We start from the raw sequence: 23,168 nt of genomic DNA, 5'->3' as shown, positions 1-23,168 counted from the left end.
ATGAGCAACACTTTCACTCTGAATCTGTGTTTAGCTTAATGATTTATGCGACCCCACAGTGAAAAAACAAAGACATTTTATGCAGGTATTATGCTGTCATATGTAGCAGATCTGGCATGATCTAAAGAAATCATGCAATTTTTGCAAGCTCAAGGGAATGACGGACACTAGCATAAGACGTATGTATCTTTCGCCTGCTGTTTGGTTCTCTTAACTGTATCTTGTTTTGAAACTGTTTTGTGGGTCTATGGATGGCAATAAAGATATTTGAATTTGACTAGCATAAGAAGAGAAAGAGGTTGCAGAAAAAGGAGGGGGGAAACCAGAAGGAAAATGAGTGAGAACATCCAGTGGTTTCAGTCAGAGTTGAGCTTTGCAGACCTATGGATATAACAGACTGTATGATGATCTGCTTATTCCATTAGTGCCCTGCCCTGATCAAAAAGGTCCGGCCTCACTTCATCTGAAGATGGCTGAATGTGTCATTTAGACTGCAGTGAACACCTTAAAACAGGAATTATATCCCATGTTGTGACTGAAGTTTTGTAGGAATTTTCTTTTTTAATTGTTGCATTGCAGCCTTGCAGACGTATACTTCATTGCTTTGTACTCCATACAATGGATTTAACATTCCCCCTTTTGTGGTCTGAATATCTGTTCCTGCTTACCATGGTATATCCCACCCTGACAAACTCTCCCACTGATCCATATCCCTGCTTTGCCTTAAGCTGATCGTTTGCATATTATCACATCTTGCACAGCAAACAAAGCATAGCTGATGCATATATTTGGCAGAAGGACAGAGAGAATCACATAGTCATTTAATAATAATAATAATAATAATAATAATAATAATAATACAACAATTTATTATTTATACCCCACCCATATGGCTGGCCAGCGCCCCCTCCATTCTAGCGCCCTAGGGAGCTTCCTAGGTCGCCTGAATGGACTCCCGACCCTTTCAACACCAACACTTTGAATTGTGCTCGGAAACATACTGGGAGCCAATGTAGATCTCTCAGGACCGATGTTGTGTGGTCCCGGCGGCCACTCCCAGTCAATGGTTGAACAAAGCCCGAAAAAGGAAAGGAAGCGCTTCTGATGAACTGTTGTGTTGTTTTAGTCCACATGACATTTCCTACAGGCTTTCAAACCTCAAGTAGATTACTGAAGAGCATAAGCCTATACTGAACAAGATTTTCTGGACTGTCTAGAGGGGTTGGGAGCTGGGGGCACTGTTATACAGTGGTTCCGCTCCTTCCTCCTGGGCCGTGTTCACATCTTTTTAACATCTACATGCAGCTGCTGGGAGAGATCATTAGAGGGTTTGGGCTGGGTGTTCATCAGTATGCGGATGATACCCAGCTCTACCTCTCTTTCAAATCAGAACCAGTGAAAGCAGTGAAGGTCCTGTGTGAGTGCCTGGTGGCGGTTGGAGGAAGGATGGCGGCTAACAGATTGAGGTTGAATCCTGACAAGACAGAAGTACTGTTTGTGAGGGACAGGAGGCGGGCAGGTGTGGAGGATTCACTGGTTCTGAATGGGATAACTGTGCCCCTAAAGGACCAGGTGCGCAGCCTGGGAGTCATTTTGCACTCACAGCTGTCCATGGAGGCGGAGGTCAATTCTGTGTCCAGGGCAGTTGTCTATCAGCTCCATCTGGTACGCAGGCTGAGACCCTACCTGCCTGCAGACTGTCTAGCCAGAGTGCTGCATGCTCTAGTTATCTCCCGCTTGGACTACTGCAATGCGCTCTACGTGGGGCTACCTTTGAAGGTGACTCGGAAACTACAACTAATCCAGAATGCATCAGCTAGACTGGTGACTGGGAGCGGCCTTCGAGACCACATAACACCAGTCTTGAAAGATCTACATTGGCTCCCAGTACGTTTCCAAGCACAATTCAAAGTGTTGGTGTTGACCTTTAAAGCCCTAAATGGCCTCGGTCCAGTATACCTGAAGGAGCGTCTCCACCTCCATCATTCTGCCCGGACACTGAGGTCCAGCACCGAGGGCCTTCTGGCAATTCCCTCGTTGCGAGAAGCCAAGTTGCAGGGAACTAGGCAGAGGGCCTTCTTGGTTGTGGCGCCTGCCCTGTGGAACGCCCTCCCAACAGATGTCAAAGAGGAAAACAACTACTAGACTTTTAGAAGACATCTGAAGGCAGCCCTGTTCAGGGAGGCTTTTAATGTTTAATAGATTCCGTTTACAGGTATGTAGCCGTGTTGGTCTGAGTCGAAGCAAAATTAAAAAATTCCTTCAGTAGCACCTTAAAGACCAACTAAGTTTTTATTTTGGTATGAAGTGTGCATGCGCACGAAAGCTCATACCAAAATAAAAACTTAGTTGGTCTTTTTTTTTTTTTTTTTTTAGCGACTTCACAACCTGGCCTGAACTAATCCCCTTTATCTTCCTTTTTATTCTTAATATACATACCTTATTTCAATATTTACAATAAATTCATATCATTTTCTCATCTATCAAATTTCCTAGCTCAATCTCTCTTATCCTGCTACAATTAACCCATTATATTTCTAAAGAGAGAAAGAAAAAGATAGAACCTTTAAACATTGGAGGTAAGGCTTAAATTATCTACCTTAGTTTGCATATAATCTATAAATGCTTTCCAATTATTTTTTGAATCATCCTCTTTCATTCCTTTAACTTCTTCATATTTTGTGGCTAGAATATAATAATTATAGAGTTTCTTTTGCCAATCTTCTTTTGTTGGGACAGAAGCAGTTTTCCAGTTTTTTGCAATTAACACTCTTGCGGCAGTTGCAGCATAACTTATACAGCATCTATCTCTGGGTTTGACATCTTCGGGCACCATTCCTAACAGGAGCAGTTTGGGGCACTTCTTAATTGGATATCTCAGGATTTTCTTTAATTCCTTGTAGATTATTTCCCAGAAGACCTTAATTTGTTTACAACTCCACCACATATGTATGTGGGTTCCAATTTCCTGGTTACATCTCCAACAGATGTTACTCGATTCTGGGTAAATTTTAGCCAATTTAGCTGGTGTTAAGTGCCATCTGTTTTGCATTTTCATTATATTTTCTTTTATATCATAGTTTGGCGTAAAATTTGAATCTCTCCTCCACAAATTTTCCCATTCTTTCATTGAGATGGGCTTGCCTAAATCCTGGCTCCATTTAATCATATAATCTTTTGTTAATTCTTCTTCGGTTTTCCATTGTAATATAATTTGATACAAATTTTTTATATATTTATCTTTATTTACCAACAGAATCTCCTCTAATTTAGATACTTCTTTATCAAAGCCAATTTTTTATCGATTTGAAATCTCTGATTCACTTGAAAATATTCTAGCCATGTATTAAAATATCCTTTTACTGCCATATATTCTTTTAATTGCCAAATTCCATTTTTATTTTCTAATAGATGTTTATATGTTGGCCAATTTGCTTCCATATTTTTCCTTTTAACCGCAACTATCTCTAGAGGGGAGATCCACCAGGGTATTTTAGGCTCAAAATATCTTTTATATTTTTGCCAAACTGCATATAAAGATTTCCGAATAATATTTAACAAAAAAGTGCTCCTTTTTTCTATTTTCTCCTTCATCAGGTAATGGTGCCACCCAAATGCCATCCCATATCCCTCTAGATCTAATAGGTCAGTGTCTTTCAAAGCCATCCATTCCTTTATCCACCAGAGCGCTGCCGCGTCATGATACGCTTCAAGATCTGGCATCCCAAATCCTCCCCTTTGTCTCTGATCTATCATAACCTTATATTTAACTCTGGGGCGCTTCCCATTCCATATGAATTTGGTAAGATCTTTTTTCCATTCTTTAAAGATTTTTTCTTGCCCTAGTAGCGGAAGGTTTTGAAATAGGTGGTTCATCCTCGAGAGTACGCACATTTTCACTAAAGAAATTCTCCCCAATATTGATAATTTTAATTTATCCCACGTTTCTAAATCTTTTTTAATTTTTTTCCAGATTGTCTTATAATTTTCTTGTATTAGGTCAATCCCCTTTATAGTGGTTTGAATGCCCAGGTACTTGATTTTTTTGACAATTTTCAAGCCTGTATTCTCCTGGAGGGCTGTTCTCTCATCCATTTCTAAATTTTTAACTAGCATGTTGGTCTTCTCATAGTTAATTTTCAAACCAGCTAGATGTCCATACTCTTTTATCTTTTCGATTGCGACCGGAATGCCTTCGACAGGGTCCTCTGTCATTATTATTATATCATCAGCGAATGCTTTAATTTTGAATTTTTTATTGCCGATTAATATTCCTTTAATATTTTCTTCTTCCCTAATATTTTTAAATAAAATTTCTAACGTGATTATGAAAAGGGTGGGAGATAGAGGGCACCCCTGTCTGGTGCCTCTCGTAATATCTATTTTGCTTGATATTTTCCCATTTATTAGAATTTTTGCTTCTTGGATATTATAAATTGCTTTGATTGCATTCACCAATTCCTCCCCTAAATTTAAATTTTCCAATGTTTTTATCATAAAGGGCCAGGAGACCCTGTCGAAGGCCTTCTCAGCATCGATAGAGAGAAGAGCTGCTCGCTTGTCTCTTCGATTCTCGAGGCATTCCAGGATATTTACAATGGTCCTTATGTTGTCCTTTGCGTATCTACCTTTTATAAATCCCGCCTGGTCTCTATGTATTATATCTGAAGGCAGCCCTGTTCAGGGAGGCTTTTAATGTTTAATAGATTCCGTTTACAGGTATGTAGCCGTGTTGGTCTGAGTCGAAGCAAAATTAAAAAATTCCTTCAGTAGCACCTTAAAGACCAACTAAGTTTTTATTTTGGTATGAAGTGTGCATGCGCACGAAAGCTCATACCAAAATAAAAACTTAGTTGGTCTTTAAGGTGCTACTGAAGGAATTTTTTTAAATAGATTCTGTGTTTTATTTTTCTGTTGGAAGCCGCCCAGAGTGGCTGGGGGGGCCCAGCCAGATGGGCAGGGTATAAATAAGAACTTATTATTGCGAGCCAAGACCCCCCAGAAATTCCCAACCAATAACTCAGACGGACACGTTATTTTAGGTTTTGGTTTTGGCATAATTTTGGCCACAACTTTATTTAAAATTACAATTAATTTTGAGTGTTGGCCTTAGGCTTTGGTTAATCTTCTGCCCCACGGTGGGACAGGACCAGCTCTGACTTCCTGCAATAGGAAAGTCAAGTAAACACTGCATGGTGGAGGAGATAACTGAGCATCAGGCAATCTCCCCCTCCAGAAATGTTCCCCAAGGCTCGTGCTCTGTATAGGCCCCAGCCCCGCACCGTGTGGGGGTGTAAAGACTAGAGCCCCGGAGCCCCAGGATTCCTTTAACGGAATACTTCTATAAGAGCAACCATTGAGGGGCATGCACCTCCATGCGATGCCCCTCCCAAACTCATCAACCAAAGCCTAACCTGCCACAAAGCCGTAGGCTCCCGCCAACACTCATAAACCTAACCAACTTTTTAAACCCCAAGCTACAGCCCCCAACCAAAAATCACTCCCAGCCGGGGACAAGTGGACGCCATCATCGCGGTATAGGGAAGTGGCGGTAGATTTAATCGCCGGGTGCAAAATAAGCGACCCTCCTAATTCTACAATCTTTTTAGATACCGCACTATTGATACGTTTCCTCATGCGTTCGAATGCAGCGTGACTGGCCGGGCCAGTGCTGCCACGCCAAACTCTGCGCTGTAGCAATTGAGACCAGAAAAGGTGCACCCCAGGCAAGTCTGCAATTCCACCAAATCAGTCTGCATGGCCGTGCGAAGGGACAGGCAATCACGCTCATGAAAATCATTTTCCCCCAAATGAATAACCACAATGTGAGGGGGACCCTCCCTGGAGACCCTGTCCCGCAACAAAGGCAACAACCCCCCCCCCCCAGCGCATTCCACGATGGCCCATCCAGGAAACCTGCACGTGCTGGGGAAGACCAAGATGACGCCCGAAGTCAGTTTCAGTGGCCCTGACGCCGGCCCAGTAAACAATAGAATGTCCAACCAACCACACGCGGACAGGTGCAGGTCCTGGATGAAAACAGTAAAAACAAAACAATTAAATCAGCGACGCTGTCGCACATACAGTTTGTAAGCCTCAGACTTCCAGCGACACAAATTTTTAATCCTGTCTGCAGATAAACCCCAGTGTGCAGCCGTAGTGGCTGCCCCAATCCTAAAGGAATGAGGAGCGTAATCTGCAGCCGTACAACCGCAAGCTGCAATTGCCTTCCTCATAACCCTAGCAAATTGCTGCCTAGTCATAGGCAACCCGTCCAGATGCTTCAAGAACGGACCATCCCCTGCGGGCCTGTCAGCTAAGTACCTAGCCACATCCTTGACAGGACAAGGGCCCTTCTTACCGGTGGCAGGAAGGCGCATGACGGCACCCCTGCCAGACTGATCAGTTTTTGAGCTCCTAATCGTAAGCTGCAATTCGGATGACGAGATACGCACATCCTGCAAAAGTAAACCCTTAGACATCCCTGTTCGCGCCTCCTCATAAACAACCTCGCCAACCCGCAGGGCCCCGAAAAAGGCCACTGCAAAAGCTGCAGAGAAAAGCCTTGCTTCATACTTTGACCAGCACACAGCCCGCAATTGCTGGTGCATGCTGGTCAAAAGGTCAAAAGAGATGGGAAGCCTCTTGAGGCCGCGAGGGGGGCAAAGGCGGCCCCAACCTTCCATGGCCTTACGGATAATAAATTTAGCACATGGGTCTTTATTAAAAAATGATTTGCTGAAAAAGGAAATGGCAGCGGCCTGAAGTTTTATTGTCTTGGCCGCCCTGCCCAATTGAAACAGGTGCGCCAGATACTGCAACACCTGCGCCGTGGTGGGATGGGCCGACCCAACCACTGCAGAGGACTGACATCTAAAGGCCAAAAAATCAGTCCAGGCCTTCTTGTAGGCGCGTAACGTAGAGGGAGATACAGACGCAGCTACTCCCTGCAACACTAGGAGCTCCCAAGGTTCCATAGCCGATCCGGGAAATACTCCGGCTGCGTCTGTGCGTCCGGAACCAGGGACCAGAATCGCTCCATCTGGAAACGGGACAAAGCATCAGCGATATCATTAGACAGTCCCGGAATGAAGCGCGCTGAGAAGGCTATATTAAATTTTAAACATTGCAAAATGAAGGCCCTCAGGAGGGCAGATACCCTAGGGGACCGTGAAGACTGTTTGGTGAGGACGTCGACAACCGCATGATTGTCAGACCAAAAGCAAACGCGATGGTCTCTGAAGTCATCGACCCACAGGTGAACTGCTACAACTATAGGAAAGAACTCAAGGAAAGTTAAATCCCGCGTGATGGCCGTCCCCTGCCAAGCAGGCGGCCAGCGCTGAGCGCACCACCTGCCATTCCAAAATAAGCCGAAACCTAACGAACCCGCAGCATCTGAATTAACTTGAAAGTCGTTGTGCAGGATCAACACATCCTGCCACAAGGACACCCCATTGAAATTGTTCAAAAACTCAAGCCACATGCGCAGATCGGCTTTTTCACCTTGGTGCAAGCGCACATGATGATGGGGAGAACGGAGGCCCACCGTGCGTTTATTCAGGCGTGCGCAAAAGGGGCGCCCAGGCGCCACCACCCTGCACGCAAAATTAAGATGGCCAATCAAGGACTGCAATTGACGAAGGGTCACCTTCTCCTTTAACAAGACCTCTTCAATGATGCCTATCAATTTTGAGATTTTCTCTAATGGCAGCGAAGAAGTCTGAGCCACGGTATCCAATTGGATACCTAAGTAGGTCAACCTGGTTGCAGGACCCTCCGTCTTACCTGGAGCCAAGGGGACGCCCAATTCCCGCGTAAGGGCGGCGAATGCCTGCAACAAGGCGGCGCATTCGCCCGTATCAGACGCCCCCGCGACCAGAAAATCATCAAGATAATGACACACACCCTCAGAACCAGTCTTAAAACGAAGGGCCCACTCCAAAAAGGTGCTAAAACTTTCGAAGGCAGCACAAGCTACAGAGCAGCCCATTGGCATAGCCTTATCAAAATAAAATGCGCCTTCAAATTGAAAGCCCAAAAGCCAGAAATCTGCTGGATGAATAGGAAGTAACCGAAAAGCTGATTCAATATCGTATTTCGCAAGCAGGGCCCCCTGGCCAAACTTCCGAACTATTTCGACAGCATGATCCAGGGAGGCATACTTTACAGAACAAAGCTCCGGGGGAATCATATCATTTACAGAGGTCCCTTTAGGGTGGGACAAATTATGAATTAAACGGAATTCCCCAGGAGCTTTCTTGGGAACGATTCCTAAGGGAGAAAGATGCAGGTCGGGGAAAGGAGGGGCCTCAAAGGGGCCCGCTATGCGATTTAAGGAAATTTCCTTGTCAATTTTTCTCCTTGCCACGGCCGGCATCTTCCTCACCGACTTCTGATTCGCTGGATTCCGGGCAACAGGCCGCGAAGTCACTGGAATCCGAAATCCAAAAGAGAAACCGTCCCGCAAGTAAGATGCCGCCCCTGCATTGGGATACAAGCTTAACCATTTTAACAAAACAGGAACTTTGATAGGTGAGAAGGCCATAGAAAAGGAATTACCTGGGGGCTGCGGCAGCGGGAGGGGCGGGGGGGCGGGGAGGGCCAGATGAGCCCCCCTTGTGGCAGACCTGGAACCTCCCCTGCCACCTCGAAAGGGGCGACGGCCCCCAAAACAAGACGTCACAGGGTGGTTGCCCCCACATCGCTCACACTGGTGAGCAAACCGGCAAGCCTGCCTCTGACACGACCCTTTGTTGAAATCCCAGCACAGCAGCCTGGGAACCTGCTTTTGTATGGCTGCTTTTGGCTTCGGGACCTCCGCCGGCTTTTTCTCGACGAGCGGGGCCACGTACGTCATCCAAACATCCAGGTCTTTTCGGTCCCACCGGGCCGAAGAGATTCTTGCGGCCCTGCGATGGAACCGCTCGTCGTAAGCGATGGCCGCGGCTTCCCCGGCCATAGAATACGCACAGCGAACTATGGATTGGTACACAAAGAGGTGCACCGCTCGTCGAGGGTAAGCCGCCGAGACGACACCCGCAAAAACCTGAAAACAATCAAGCCAACGCTCGAAAGTCCTCTCTACCTTGCGGGGTTGACTTTTCTTTTTGGGGACAGGCGCCTGTTTTTCTTTTGTTGGCACCTCCTCTTCTGGGGGGGCCAACTCAAACATATCCATGAATCATCCATCGAGAATGCGAGAACGCAGCCTCGAGGACAGGTGACTCCCTGGGATAATGTCTTTAGCCCGATTTGTGGATACCGTAACCTCAGGGAGTAACTGGCCATTCAGACAGTCCTGCACCGCGCCATATCGTGCGCGGTGTGAATTGGCGCGTCTCTTCCAAATCCAAACCGGGAAGCCCCCAGCCTGTTCTCCAAACCCCCAATAAAGGCCAAGAGGGGAATCTGATTCAGTATCAGAAGACGACGAACCTGTTGTTGAGGTCGTAGAAGAGTCATCTTTGCGATGCTTGGCCCGTCTCTTGGACTTTTTGGACCGGCGACGCTTTCCGCCGAGCGAGGTCTTAGCCGGCAGAGGTAAAGCGTTCTCCGAGGATGATGAAGACTGGGCCTGACCCAGCACAGCGACCGCGGTCTGGGAAGAGACAACAGATACAGAAGCGGGAGCAGGCGTCGACATTGTCTGGGTAACCCCACCCCCCCCACCCCAGTGGCGCCCTGCGACTTGGCCCGCTTCTTGGCAGGCTTGCGCGCCGGCTTAACCTTCTGCCGCACCACAGGTGTAGCAGAAGGGTGGATCACCAAAGGAGCCACCTGAGTTAAATCAGCTACCCTCCCAGAAGGGGCAACAATGTCATCCTCCTCTAAGGAAGACAGCTCTGAAGGGGACTCCTGAACAACCGCAGGCGACATTGCCGCAGACTGGGGAGGAGTGGCATCCATCTGGGCCGGGGCATGAACCTGAGCCACCACAGTGATGGGGGCTGAAGCAGGGCCTGTAGCAGAAGTAGAGGCAGTTTCCGACGAGGTGGAAGCCACCGCCGAACGTTGCATCAGCTCATCCAGGCCAGAGCCAAAACTGGCCAAGGCCTCTGGATCTGCAGCAAGGCTGGCTAAAAAGGCCCGCACTCGACCAGCCGCTGACTCCGAGGAAGAGGAGCGAAGAGCCTGGGAAGGGCCCTTGATGATCCTCTTTGAAGGCGGCCCAGAGGGAGGCTGCATGCCCCCCCCGTCCTTCAGCCATGGCGATACGTATTCCTGCAAGTGAGTAGACTAACCAAAATTAATCAATAGTAATAAATGCAAACAGTCAGACAACAATTGAAGAAATAAAATGGCAAGGCAAAGCAAACAGGAAAACAAAATGGCGTCTGCCCAGAAAAAGGCAAAGAAAATGGCCGCCGCTCCTGAGAATGACTCAGGAACCCTCCGGCCTACCTCAAGGCCCCTTGCAAATGGCACAAGATTCCGAAAGTAAAATTAAAAACCTTTCAGGTGCGGTAGGCTAAAACCACCACCAGGTGGAGCCTCAACGAAGTCAGCACAATTGAGGCCTATGGAAGGAAAGGCAACCTGCAATGCAGGCAGCCACTGACGCAGCAAAAAGAAAGAGGGGCAAAAAAGGCCTGAAACATTAACAGGCCAGGGGTCGCAAGGGGTGAAGACCCGTGCCAGAAGGCCCACTGGGCCTGAAATGGGGGGGGCCTTCCTATCCCCCCAGCAGGCTACCCACCCGCCCGCGGCAGGCCCGAAAACGGGCCTGAAGGCTTAAAAAAAATAAAATAAAATGGCGCGCCTCCCCCCACTACCAGAGAAAAGTATCCCACGGCGGTACGGAGGGCGACAGCGAGCCGCAGGAGGGATAAGGGAGGCCTGGGGGGCGGTAGGCACACAAACAGGGGGCCGCGGGAGCTCCGACCCCACATGCCCACGTGAAATTTAGCTTCAAACGGGCTGGGAAGCCCAGGGGCGCGCACAGCCCGTCCGGAGGCCAACAGCAGCCTCCGCGCGCAGCAAGCGCCGCGTCCCAGGCTGCGCGGCGAGCCCGCCGATCAGCTGGGCAGCGGCCGCTGGAGGGAACGGCGATCCAAGCCCCCCCACTACCCCCCCCGGGGGCAAGCCGAAGACCAGCGATCCCCTCAGCCCTGCCAGAAACCCCCCCAAGGCTCAACACGATGCGGGGGGGGGGAGGCGAAAAAACAAAAAGCAGAAACAGAAACGGCCAGCCCCAGCAGCCGAGATCGGGCTGCAGCGTCAAGGCTGAGCTAAAAACCCCAAATTCGTTAAAATCAAGACAAGGAGAGGGTGGAGGGGGGAGGAAGAATAAAAAAGGGGAGGAGGGGAAAAATCGGGGGGGGGGGTATTAACGATCAATAAAAGGGGGGAATGGGGGGGAGAAGGAAGGACTAAACGAATTAAAGTAAACTGATAACTACAGGAAGCAAAACACAATAAGTAAGGGTAATAAATAAATTAGGTACAACCATTTTAAAAGCTCCGGAAAGCCAGCCAACGATCAGCTCCTTGCCAGATCAAATTCACTAGCAGGAATGGAGCTGAACCCCAGGGACGCTGACTACTTAAAAGATCCCCTTGTCAATCAAAATTGGATACATGCCATTCTCCCCAGAGACAGCCAGCCCCTCCAATCAGGTTCTCCCAATTAGCTTAAGCCCACCCCACACACACACCGTCATTTCTGATAGGCCTGTTCGCAACTCTCACTAAATCCCTATGCGGGTTAATGAGTTTTATTATTATTATTATTATTATTATTATTATTATTATTATTATTATTATATTATGCTTGCTGGTCAGAGAGCCGCAGGGCTTTCCATTGGATGGCCCATCTGTTGTGCAAGATGAGTAAATTTTGCCTTCGTATATGAAAGGAAGACACATGGCTCTCTAAGGTCGACCATTAGTCCTGGATGAAGGAGGGGAGGAGAGGCAGGAAGAAAAAGAGAAAATGTTTTTATGAGAAGAGGTCTGCCAAGATCCCGTTTCTAATAAGAGCTAACATTCAGAAGAAACTTGGACTTTGCTCCCTCCTTTCTTTTGTGGTATGCATGGGTAGATGGTATATTGGGGTTTAATTATAGGTCTTTGGGATAAATTTTTGGAAGATCATCAAAGGTTTAGAATAGCCAAATTTATAATAGCCAGTGGGAAAAGTACGAATGTCTTGCAGTACCTTGCCTCCTAATTACTTTTCTCATGGGCTCTCAGTGTTTCTCCCTCTAATATGTGGGTACAGTGGTACCTCAGGTTACAAACACTTCAGGTTACAAACCCCGCTAACCTGGAAGTAGTACCCCGGGTGAAGAACTTTACCTCAGGATGAGAATAGAAGTTGTGCGCCGGCAGCACGACAGCAGCAGGAGGCCCCATTAGCTAAAGTGGTACCTCAGGTTAAGAACAGTTTCAGGTTAAGAACGGACCTCCGGAACAAATAAAATTCATAACCAGAGGTACCAATGTAGTCATTGCTGGGCTGTTTTAGTTTCATGTTAGGATCCTTCATCTGCAGTAATCCAGATATATGATGTACATTTGATTCATGCTATCAATACTGGATCTCTAAACTTCTACTTTTCCCAGTCTTAAATTCAGTTTTAAGCATTGTGGCAACCACTTGCATTTTAAAAATATATAAATAAAAATTCACTTCATATGAGGCCCCATATATAGGATTGCCATATTTCAAATATTGAAGAACTTGTTGAGCTTTCTTGGCAAATTTATTTTGGGGGAATGAACCTTTGAAGCTATTTTAAAAGGGAAATCACCCCAAACAACACTGCTGGCATGGGTTGGCATACATCCAGATTTTTCCAGACATTTTTACCAATTTCTGTCCGGACACTGCTTCCGACTGCAGTATTCCAGATATGTCTGGGAAATTGCGGAAGTATGGCAACACTATTACTGATTCAGACCATTGGTTCAAGTTCTAGGGGTTGCCATATTTTTAATAGCAAAAAAGAGGACACATTTGTCAACTTCTACTTTTAACTATGGATCACTGTTATGACTCCACCGATGAAAAAGAAGACATGTCCTAGAAAAAGAAAACATATGACAATCCTGGAACCAGCTCAGTATTGACTACTCTTGAGTAGAGCATGGCATGTTAAGCATGTAAGGGGTGAACTTGGCACTTTAAGCATTTAAGGCTCATGCTCCTCTATCAAGACACGTTCCCTTCAGCTTTCCATATGGCACATTTTCTGCACTGCACAAGCTTTAAAATTAGATGGCCAGACCACACAAAATGTAGAGTGCATATGCACACTGCCCTTAGGACTTATCCAAATTTCTTTTGTCCTGCTCTTTCCCCCAGGGAAAATCTATTTTTAATGCTTAATTGGAGTAAACAGCAATTTTGTGTTTCACCAGATCCCCATTTGTTCCAATTTGTCTCTCAAGCATGGGCAGTCCCTGACAGTGAACAGGACAAGCAGAAAACGGATAGGTTCTGCACATTCTATGCGCAACACAAGCAGCAGTGTCAATTAATCCTTATATGCATTTTCCACATATATAAAATCATGCTAGTATATGCGTGCCATAGTGTTCAGCTATAGGAACCTGGCACCTCATAGTCACACTTGAGTGAAACATACAAATTCTCAGACTAGAGTTATGAATTTGTGTGTACCAGGCCCTTCTAATGCCAGCATGTCTTAACCTCCTGGTGAGGTGATCACCTTGGTGATGAGCCATGAAGAGGGCTTAAGGGGCTCAAAAGGTAAAGGTACCCCTGACCATTACGTCCAGTCACGGACGACTCTGGGGTTGCGGTGCTCATCTCACTTTTCTAATCGGCGTTTGTCCACAGACAGCTTCTGGGTCATGTGGCCAGCATGAACAAGCCACTTCTAGCGAACCAGAGCAGCGAATAGCATGACTGTTCCCCATATAAAGGGGGTGTGCATTTTGTGAGGTCGCGCGTAGCACCCTGGGAGCCTCAGGGAGCCCCCAGAAGTTCGGAGGCTGGCACCACCTTCCCGGGCTGTATACCTGTGGTCTCTGCCCACACAGCCAGCCAGCCAATCAAGCTGGGGGAGGTGTTGCCAAGGTGGGATTGGCCAGGTAGGAGGAGGTAACCATCCAGTGACCACAGCAAAAGGCGAGACATATCTGGGAAGCAGTCGACAGCTCCAGAGCTTTTCCACCCTCCACTCCCAAAAAATTAATGCTTACATTGTAGGTTAACCTCTTTTCTTCCGCAGGCGAACACGCATGCAGGCGCTGCTACGACAAGGCCGCTGTTGAAGGACCGGAAAGGACTTTCTCTGCATTGGCAGGTTTCTCCTTTCCCGTAGCAATTTGTGACAACTTTGGCGGTTGCAGGCCTTTGGCGGAATCCTTTAGACATTTACCAAAATAGGGGGCATGGGGGAGGTGACCCCCCACCCCTATTGCCGCGGCAATACCAGGATTCCCGTTAAAGGGGTCTAGAGAGGAGGCATTAACCATTTGCCCAGGGGCCGTCATTGCCTTTCCCCTCCAGTGGCGGTGAAAAGGGGGGGCAGACTATCTGCTTGAACATATGTTCTCCAGAGCTAGCCCAACCCCCACAAATTCTAGATAACCCGGAAAATTCCCAGACCCCTGGCTGGGGGCTGGGAAGGATAAACGCCCAAAGCCTGTGCCAAGGTCTCCCTACATCTGAATCTTAATAAAGTTAAAGCCAACCTCCTGGTGAGGTGATCACCTTGGTGATGAGCCATGAAGAGGGCTTAAGGGGCTCAATAGGTAAAGGTACCCCTGACCATTAGGTCCAGTCAGGGACGACTCTGGGGTTGTGGTGCTCATCTCACTTTACTGTCTGAGGGAGTCGGCGTTTGTCCGCAGACAGCTTCTGGGTCATGTGGCCAGCATGAATAAGCCACTTCTGGCAAACCAGAGCAGTGTACGGAAATGCTGTTTACCTTCCCACCGGAGTGGTACCTATTTATCTACTATACAGGGGTGGAGCAAGTGGGGGCGGGGGGGCCCCCTAAGCCCCGGGTGTCGGGATCCCAGGGGCGACATTGCGGCTGTCCACCCCGCCCCCGGAACGTGTGCCCCGCCCCTGGAACGTGTGGCACGCCCCTCCGGGAGGCGTGACACGGCCACGGAATGCATGCCCCGCCCCTCCAGGAGGTCACCACGCCCCCAGAACGGGCACCAGTCCTGCCTCCGCCCCGGGTGTCGGAGCATGAAGCTCCGCCGCTGCTACTATATATTTACCACAGTGCCACCTGCGTCCAGATAATAAATAAATAAATAAAAATTCCTCCCAGCAGCACCTTAGAGACCAACTAAGTTTGTCATAGGTATGGGCTTGTGACGGGTATAGGGCTCCGTTGAGTTGTTTATGACTCAATTAGGAGCCTCTGATTATCGCCCGGCGCGCTTCCTCTCCGCTTCTCTGCTTCCGTAGAACCGGGCTGGCAGTAAAACACACACACAGCAGAGTTCTTCTTCTCACACAGCGAAAACTTGTATAGCCGTTGGATAAAAAGCCTCTTAAGAACACACAGAGTCCAAAGTGTTCTAATAACTACTTAAGTTTATTCTAGAGAGAAAATAACAAACAACCTGGTGAGAGCGCAGACATCTTGCGACCGTCTCCCAGGCAGAAAACGAAACCAACTGCAACATACAGAAACACTTCTGGTACATTCTGTAACATGATATTCCTCAGTGGTCAGGTGCTACAGTACACAGTTAACTCTTTGGTTACTTGTTACTCATCACACCCCCTCTCACCTGAACACTGGGGATAGCGGGTATCCAAACTTACCCCAAAACCAACCCTTCACAGAATTCCCCATGCCGTTGGAAACTCAAGGGTTTTGTGAACCCATCTGCTAGGTTCTCTTGGCTTGGACAATACCTCAACTTCACCAAGCCTACCTGTATGCTCTGACATACGTTTCGGAAGCGGATGTCTAAGTGTTTGGTTCTGGCTTTGAACTGTCCAGACTCCGCCAGTCTCAAAGATGGTTGATTGTCGCCCCAAACAGTGATGGGCTGGCTACAATCACCCCAGATTTCCTGGACCAAACATCTGTAGTACTCCAATTCAGTGCATGTCGCAGACAACGCACAGAATTCGGCTTCCGTGGAAGACATTGCTATTAGGCTTTGCCTGCGCGACCGCCAACCAATCAGGGCATTTCCAAACTTGACTACCAAACCAGTCACTGACTTCCTGTCCTCCTGATTGGCCCAATCAGCATCTGCAAAACAAGTGAGTTGTGGCTCACCTTGCGCTGACATCTCCAAACAATACTCTTTGGTCTCCTGCAAATACCTAAGCACTCTCTTAATGCCATTCCAAGCATGCACGCTAGGTTTCGATGCTTCTCTACTGAGCAAATTGACTGCAAAAGCAATATCTGGTCTGCTCCATTGTGACAAATACAACAGACTCCCTAGCGCTGACTGAAACACTTCAGGACTCTCAAACGCTACTTTGTCCTTCACTTGTGACTCTTTCACAAAGTTTGTCTCCATGGGTGTTCTGACCCCTTTACAGTCAGACATTCTGAACTTCTCAAGCAAATGTTCAATCTTGCCTTTCTGACTGAGCAAGAAACTTCCATCCTCAGTTCTGTCTATCTGTACACCTAGATAAACATTCACTGCACCTAGATTCTTGTTTTTGAACCTCTTGCCTAGCTCTTTTGCAAACTTCTGCACTTGCATCTGGCTCTTTGCTAAACAGATCAAGTCATCAACATAGACAAGCAACAGTTCTTGCTGTTCTCCTTCACCTCTGAGATACAGACAACTGTCAGCTAGACTCTTCCTGAAACCTAGGCTCTTCAAAACAGAATCAAGACACGAATTCCAGTTTCTAGCGAATTGCTTCAGACCGTAGATCGACTTGTGCAGCTTCCACACCTGACCTGGCACGTCACTCTCAAACCCTGGAGGAGGCAACATGTACAACTCCTCCTGGAGGTCAGAGTTCAAATAAGCGGTGTCCACATCAAAGTGGTTGACCACTAGGCCTCTCTGCGCTGCAGTCGCTAAAAGCATCCTGAAAGATTCCGCTCTCGAAGTCGGACTAAAGACATCTGTGTAGTGGATTCCTTTCTTCTGAGTAAAACCTCTAGCCACTAATCTAGCCTTGTACTGAGGCTCTCCAGTCACTGTGGGTTTCAGCCTGTAGACCCACCTACAACTGACTGCTTTCTTGCCTTCTGGCAACTGTGTTAGGCTATACACACCTCTTTCTCCATTGCAACTTTCCACTTACTAGCTTCCTCCACTGACAACTGTTGCACCTCTTCAAAGCTTTCAGGCTCACACACTGCTAGGTTCGCCCATACACTGACAGCTGAAAACCTTTCAGGTGGTTTACCTTTCGTGGTGCGTTTTGAACGCCTTGGTCCCACATCTTCCCCCTCTAAATCCGAACTGCTTGTCTCTGACTGTGGCTCTCTCGGACTAGCAGCACTGTCAAGAGACTTACTACGCTTTGCAGCCCCCTCTGGGCTTGCTTTGGGTGAAGTGGGTGACCTACCACGTTTGCTGTACTTCCCAGGCTTGACCTGGGGTGAAGTCGGTGCGCTTCTGACTACTTGCTTCACTTCCTTAGGAGCTACACCACTTGGACCAGCTACCTGACCTGGATCTGGTCCTGCAGCACCTGGAACTCCAGCATCAGCTACCTGAGTTTCCTCTTCCTGGTCAAAACCTGAAGACCAGTCAAGAAGAACTTCGGGGTTAGCATGAATGCGTCTCCAGCCCTCTTGTTCACAGAACGTAGCACTCCTGCTAATGTGAACGCGGGTTTGGTCCCCCTCTGCTGGTACAAACCTCCAAGCCTTTGAGTTTGGTTCGTAACCACAGAAGATCATTTTTCTGGATCTTGATCCTCCCTTTCTGCGCTTCTGCTTTGGAATTAGAACCCAAGCCTCACACCCAAAAGTTCTGAAATAGTGCACCTTCGGAACTTTGCCATACAACATGTAGTAGGGTGTGTTGTCCACAACTGAATTTAAAGCGCGGTTTGAACAATAATTCACAAATTTATAGCATTCCCCCCAAAACTTCTGGGGTAGTCCTGCACCAAACAACGTTGCCTCTACCAGTTCAGACAGCGTTCTAAATTTCCTTTCAGCTAAACCATTCTCCTGTGGACTAAAAGGAGCGGTTTTTCTGTGCCTAATTCCCTTGCTGCGGAAAAACCCTTGTAGTTCTGCACTCAAAAACTCTCCCGCCCTGTCACTCTGAAAACACTGGACAGTGACGGAGAACTGTAGTTCTACTTCGGCTACCCACTCTTTTATCACTTTGGCAGCCTCCCCCTTCTCTTTCAGTGTTATGACCCAGGAAAAATGGCTGAAATCATCCAAAAGACACAAAACATATTTTGAACCACCTAAACTTAACGTTGACATAGGCCCAGAAATATCCAAATGCACTAACTGAAATGGTTTTGTGCTCTTCCTCTCAGACCTAGGATAAGAGCATCTCTTCGTCTTCGCTTTCGCACATGCGCGGCATTGCAGGTGTTTTTGACATGGCTTGAACCTGCAACCTTTGACAAAATCAGGGGCTTTTTTCACATAAGGAAAAGACATGTGACAATATTTTCTGTGCCAAGCATGAATACAATCCTTATGGATAGCGCCCTCTGTGCTCTTTGGGGTATTGGCACTTTTAGCCTGAGCATCACCAGTGTTACTTCCACCTGCTTGCCCCCTCCCATCTAGGACAAACAGACCATCAGACCCAACAGTAACACTTACCAGCTCAGCCCCATCTCTGGCAATTTTGCAAACACCATTAGCAAAACTTATTTCAAAGCCCTCACGCAATAAGCAAGACACACTTAAAAGACCATTCTCCATGCCTGGTACAACATAAACATCAAGGTTAGTGCCTAAGCATTGCATATAAAAAACACCCTTGCTTTTAATTGTTCCAGAAGAACCATCAGCAAGATGCAGGCTCTTTTCATCTTCAAGTGGCCTGCAGTTCAGGATCTGTCCTGAAGGCGGTACAAGATGATGGCTGCTGCCTGAGTCGATAATAAAAGTGAAACTGTCCTGTCCTTTGTTTCGAATCGTTGCTAAGGCAGCAGAAAGACGGCTGACAGGCTTATCTGGAGTTTTCCCACGTCCTCTGCCTTGGCGCTGCTGGCTGGTCCCACGACCACGTCCGCTGGGTTGCCTGGCACCTGGCTGAGTGACCTTGGCTGCTTCCGGAGCTGGGCAAAATCTCGCTACGTGCCCAGGCTGCTGGCACCGATAGCAAAGCCTTGTTGCGCACGCACTCACAGTGGATTCCTCAGTGCTTTTTACTGCACCCCCACTGGCTTCTCTGCGCCCACGGCCCCCCTTCTCAGCCGATTCTTTCTGGCGTCTCAGTTCCTCAAACGCCCAGAAACGTAAGCAATCGTGAGTTCAGATTCAGGCATTGACTCAAATGTTAAACACAAATGTTCATAGGCGTTTCCCAAACTAGACAGCAAAATATAAACTTTTTCCTTCTCTTTGAACACAAGCTCATGCCGCTGCAGCTTATGGAATGCATCAATCACATTGGCAATGTGCTCCTTAATGGGTTGCCCTGGTCTCAGTCTCAACTCAAAGAGATGCCTCATAGCATGCAGCTTAGCTCCAGCTGTTTTTCTCTGATGGACCCTTTCCAAACTGTCCCAGGCTTCCTTGGCATTTTCAGCATTTTGCACATAGGGCAGTTGTGTAGCATCGCAGCTCATGGCAATGGCACATAGAGCCTTATTGTCTTTCCTGGTTTCTGCTGCAAACCTCTGTGCTTCAGCTGCTGAATTATCAGCGACAGGGGTTGGAGGATTTAACACACAAGTCCACAAATCCTTTCCCAGCAACCACATTCTGGCCCTTTCTCTCCACTCTGCATAGTTGTCGCCATTCAACCTCTGGAACGGCACGACAAATGACTCCTGTAGCTGCTCCGCCATCTTGTCCACCCCCGGGCTCCGTGTCTAGGTACTCACTCAGAATAGCTGACGTTGCTCCTCCGGGTAGACTGCGGATCCCAGCCTTCTGGTACAGGGTCTTTCTGCTAGCGAGTGCATCTATTGATTGCCGACTGCAAAACAACAGGTTTCTCCCAGCTAGCTCTTTACACCGGCTTTCTCCAAGGCTTTTACAGCTGCAATCACCTTTTATTGCTTTGGTGATTGATTAGGTTCTATGACCCATAACCTGTGACGGGTATAGGGCTCCGTTGAGTTGTTTATGACTCAATTAGGAGCCTCTGATTATCGCCCGGCGCGCTTCCTCTCCGCTTCTCTGCTTCCGTAGAACCGGGCTGGCAGTAAAACACACACACAGCAGAGTTCTTCTTCTCACACAGCGAAAACTTGTATAGCCGTTGGATAAAAAGCCTCTTAAGAACACACAGAGTCCAAAGTGTTCTAATAACTACTTAAGTTTATTCTAGAGAGAAAATAACAAACAACCTGGTGAGAGCGCAGACATCTTGCGACCGTCTCCCAGGCAGAAAACGAAACCAACTGCAACATACAGAAACACTTCTGGTACATTCTGTAACATGATATTCCTCAGTGGTCAGGTGCTACAGTACACAGTTAACTCTTTGGTTACTTGTTACTCATCACAGGGCTTTTGTGTGCATGCACACTTCTTCAGATACACTGAAACAGAAGTCCCCAGTGAAAGGGTGGGGAGGGGTATGACTCAGAAGGGTGGTGGGATTGGGTGATTGATTGATTGATTGATTGATTGACTGACTGACTGATAGCTGTTGACGACTGTTAATGACTGCAAATGGTCTACAGGAAAAAGCAAGGGGTGAGATTGTTAAGCAAGGGGTGAGATTGAGATCTTGTATAGAATGTCCTGGGAGATTGAAGTGTTCTACTACTGGTTTCTCTGTCTTGTGATCCCTGATGTCAGATTGATTGATTGATTGATTATTACGGTTCTTGACCAGCACACATAAATATGCGATACATAAAAACAATAAAAGAAAACAAGAATATCTAAAAAAAAGACAATAAGCATAAGTTTTAAGAATTGGTTAAAATGAAACTAATTAAAAGGAGTATTACTACTTAGGGAGGTAGACTGCAGCAGTTAATATCACTGGATCCTCTTTAGCTAGTCCTGAAGATGTTCTGAGGATATTTGGACACTGCTAATTAGATTGGGACCCAGGTGGCGCTGTGGTTAAACCACTGAGCCTAGGGCTTGCTGATCAGAAGGTCGGCGGTTCGAATCCCTGTGACGGGGTGAGCTCCCGTTGCTTGGTCCCAGCTCCTGCCAACCTAGCAGTTCGAAAGCACGTCAAAATGCAAGTAGATAAATAGGAACCGCTACAGCGGGAAGGTAAACGGCGTTTCCATGTGGTGCTCTGGTTCGCCAGAAGCGGCTTTGTCATGCTGGCCACATGACCTGGAAGCTATACGCCGGCTCCCTCGGCCAATAATGCGAGATGAGCGCGCAACCCCAGAGTCGGTCACGACTGGACCTAATGGTCAGGGGTCCCTTTACCTTTACCTAATTAGATTGGACCGAATTTTTATGGCTCTAGCACAGAATTTGGCAACCTTCGCTGACACATTAGGGTTCCTGATGTCAGATTTATGTCCATTTATCATTTGGCATAGGGTTTGGCCTGTTTGTCCAATATAGAGAGCTGAAGGGCACTGTTGGCATTTGATGGCATACACAATGTTAGAAGAGGATCAATTAAATAGTCCTGAAATGGTATGTTGGATGTTGTTGGGGCCAGTAATGGTGTTGTCCGGGTGTATGTGGCAGCAAAGTTGGCATCTGGGTTTATTGCAGGCTCTGGTACCAGTGTCCATGTTAAGTCGGGTGGTTGTATTATTGTGGGTGAAGAGTTGTTTAAGATTGGGTGGCTGTCTGTAGGCAATGAAAGGTCTTCCTCCCAGACCTTGAGAAAGGGAACTGTCATTGTCTAGGAGCAGGAATGGTGGCAAGCCCCCCTAGACGAAGAGGCAACCATGGAAGAGTCTGGGGAAATGGAGGAATTCATACCTGGAGAGGACTGGTGGCAGCACTCCTCAGAAGAGGAAGAATCAGATAGGGAAGAGGGAAGACCAGAACAGGTGGAGGAAGGCGTCAGAGTCAGACCCTTGTGAAGAGAGGAGTGGGTGGGCCCCCTCCCCTCCTCCCTTCTCAGCTGTAGAGTGTAGATCTGAGAAACGTAGGGAACAATTGGAGGCAGCTGCAGCTCGTAAGAGGCATTTGTGATGAGCTAGCTATTTAAGGAAGGCAGGCTGCTCCCTTCGCCAGCACCTGCCACCACTGTGCTGAAGCGTGTGGTTATCCTTGCTCGTCCTGTTCCTGATTCCAGTGTACTCTGTTTTCCCCATACCAGAAGGATCACAGTATGTCCATTTTGGGTCTTCATCATAGTTGCAGGTCAGAGAGCACCAGAGACTTTCAGTGGATTCCCCATCAGCTGTACAAGATGGACCGGTATAGGGTTTTCCTTTGTAGATGAAAGGAAACACACATGGCCCTGTAGGGTTTGTACTCAGTCCTGGATGGAAATGATGAAGGGAGGGGTCAAAATAGATGGGAATCCTGTAAAGCAAGATTGCTTCCAACCCATATGTGAGTCCACCACTTAGATGTGTACTACGCACATTCCTGAGAGGATTCGAAACTTTTGCCATAGTCGATATGTGCATGTGTTATGAATGGCATCTTTACTGTTAACCCTTATACAGTGGTACCTCAGGTTAAGAACTTAATTCGTTCTGGAGGTCCATTCTTAACCTGAAACTGTTCTTAACCTGAAGTACCACTTTAGCTAATGGGGCCTCCCTCTGCTGCCGTTCCGCGTGATTTCTCATCCTGAAGCAAAGTTCTTAACCCAAGGTACTATTTCTGGGTTAGCAGAGTCTGTAACCTGAAGTGTCTGTAACCCGAGATACCACTGTACCTAATAAAAAGGTTCACAAACAAGAGCATTAAAGTAGAATTGGTTCATGACATGAAATGAAAGACAGAGTATACAGATGCTGCTTCAGACACCAAGGTCATATATGGGCAGCTGGGTTGGGCCATGACAAATTAGCTCTGGTCTTTTCTCCCCTTTCCTGTATCCCTGCACTGCTTTGGCATGGGATTTCCCACATATGTAATACTTCTGAAATTACAATGAGCAAATCATTAATGCTAGGTCTGAGCTATAATTCATTGCTAGCTTCA

Source organism: Zootoca vivipara, chromosome 12 (assembly GCF_965207765.1).
Source record: "Zootoca vivipara chromosome 12, rZooViv2.hap1.1, whole genome shotgun sequence".
Taxonomy (NCBI): domain Eukaryota; kingdom Metazoa; phylum Chordata; class Lepidosauria; order Squamata; family Lacertidae; genus Zootoca; species Zootoca vivipara.
This window is presented reverse-complemented; position numbering follows the sequence as displayed.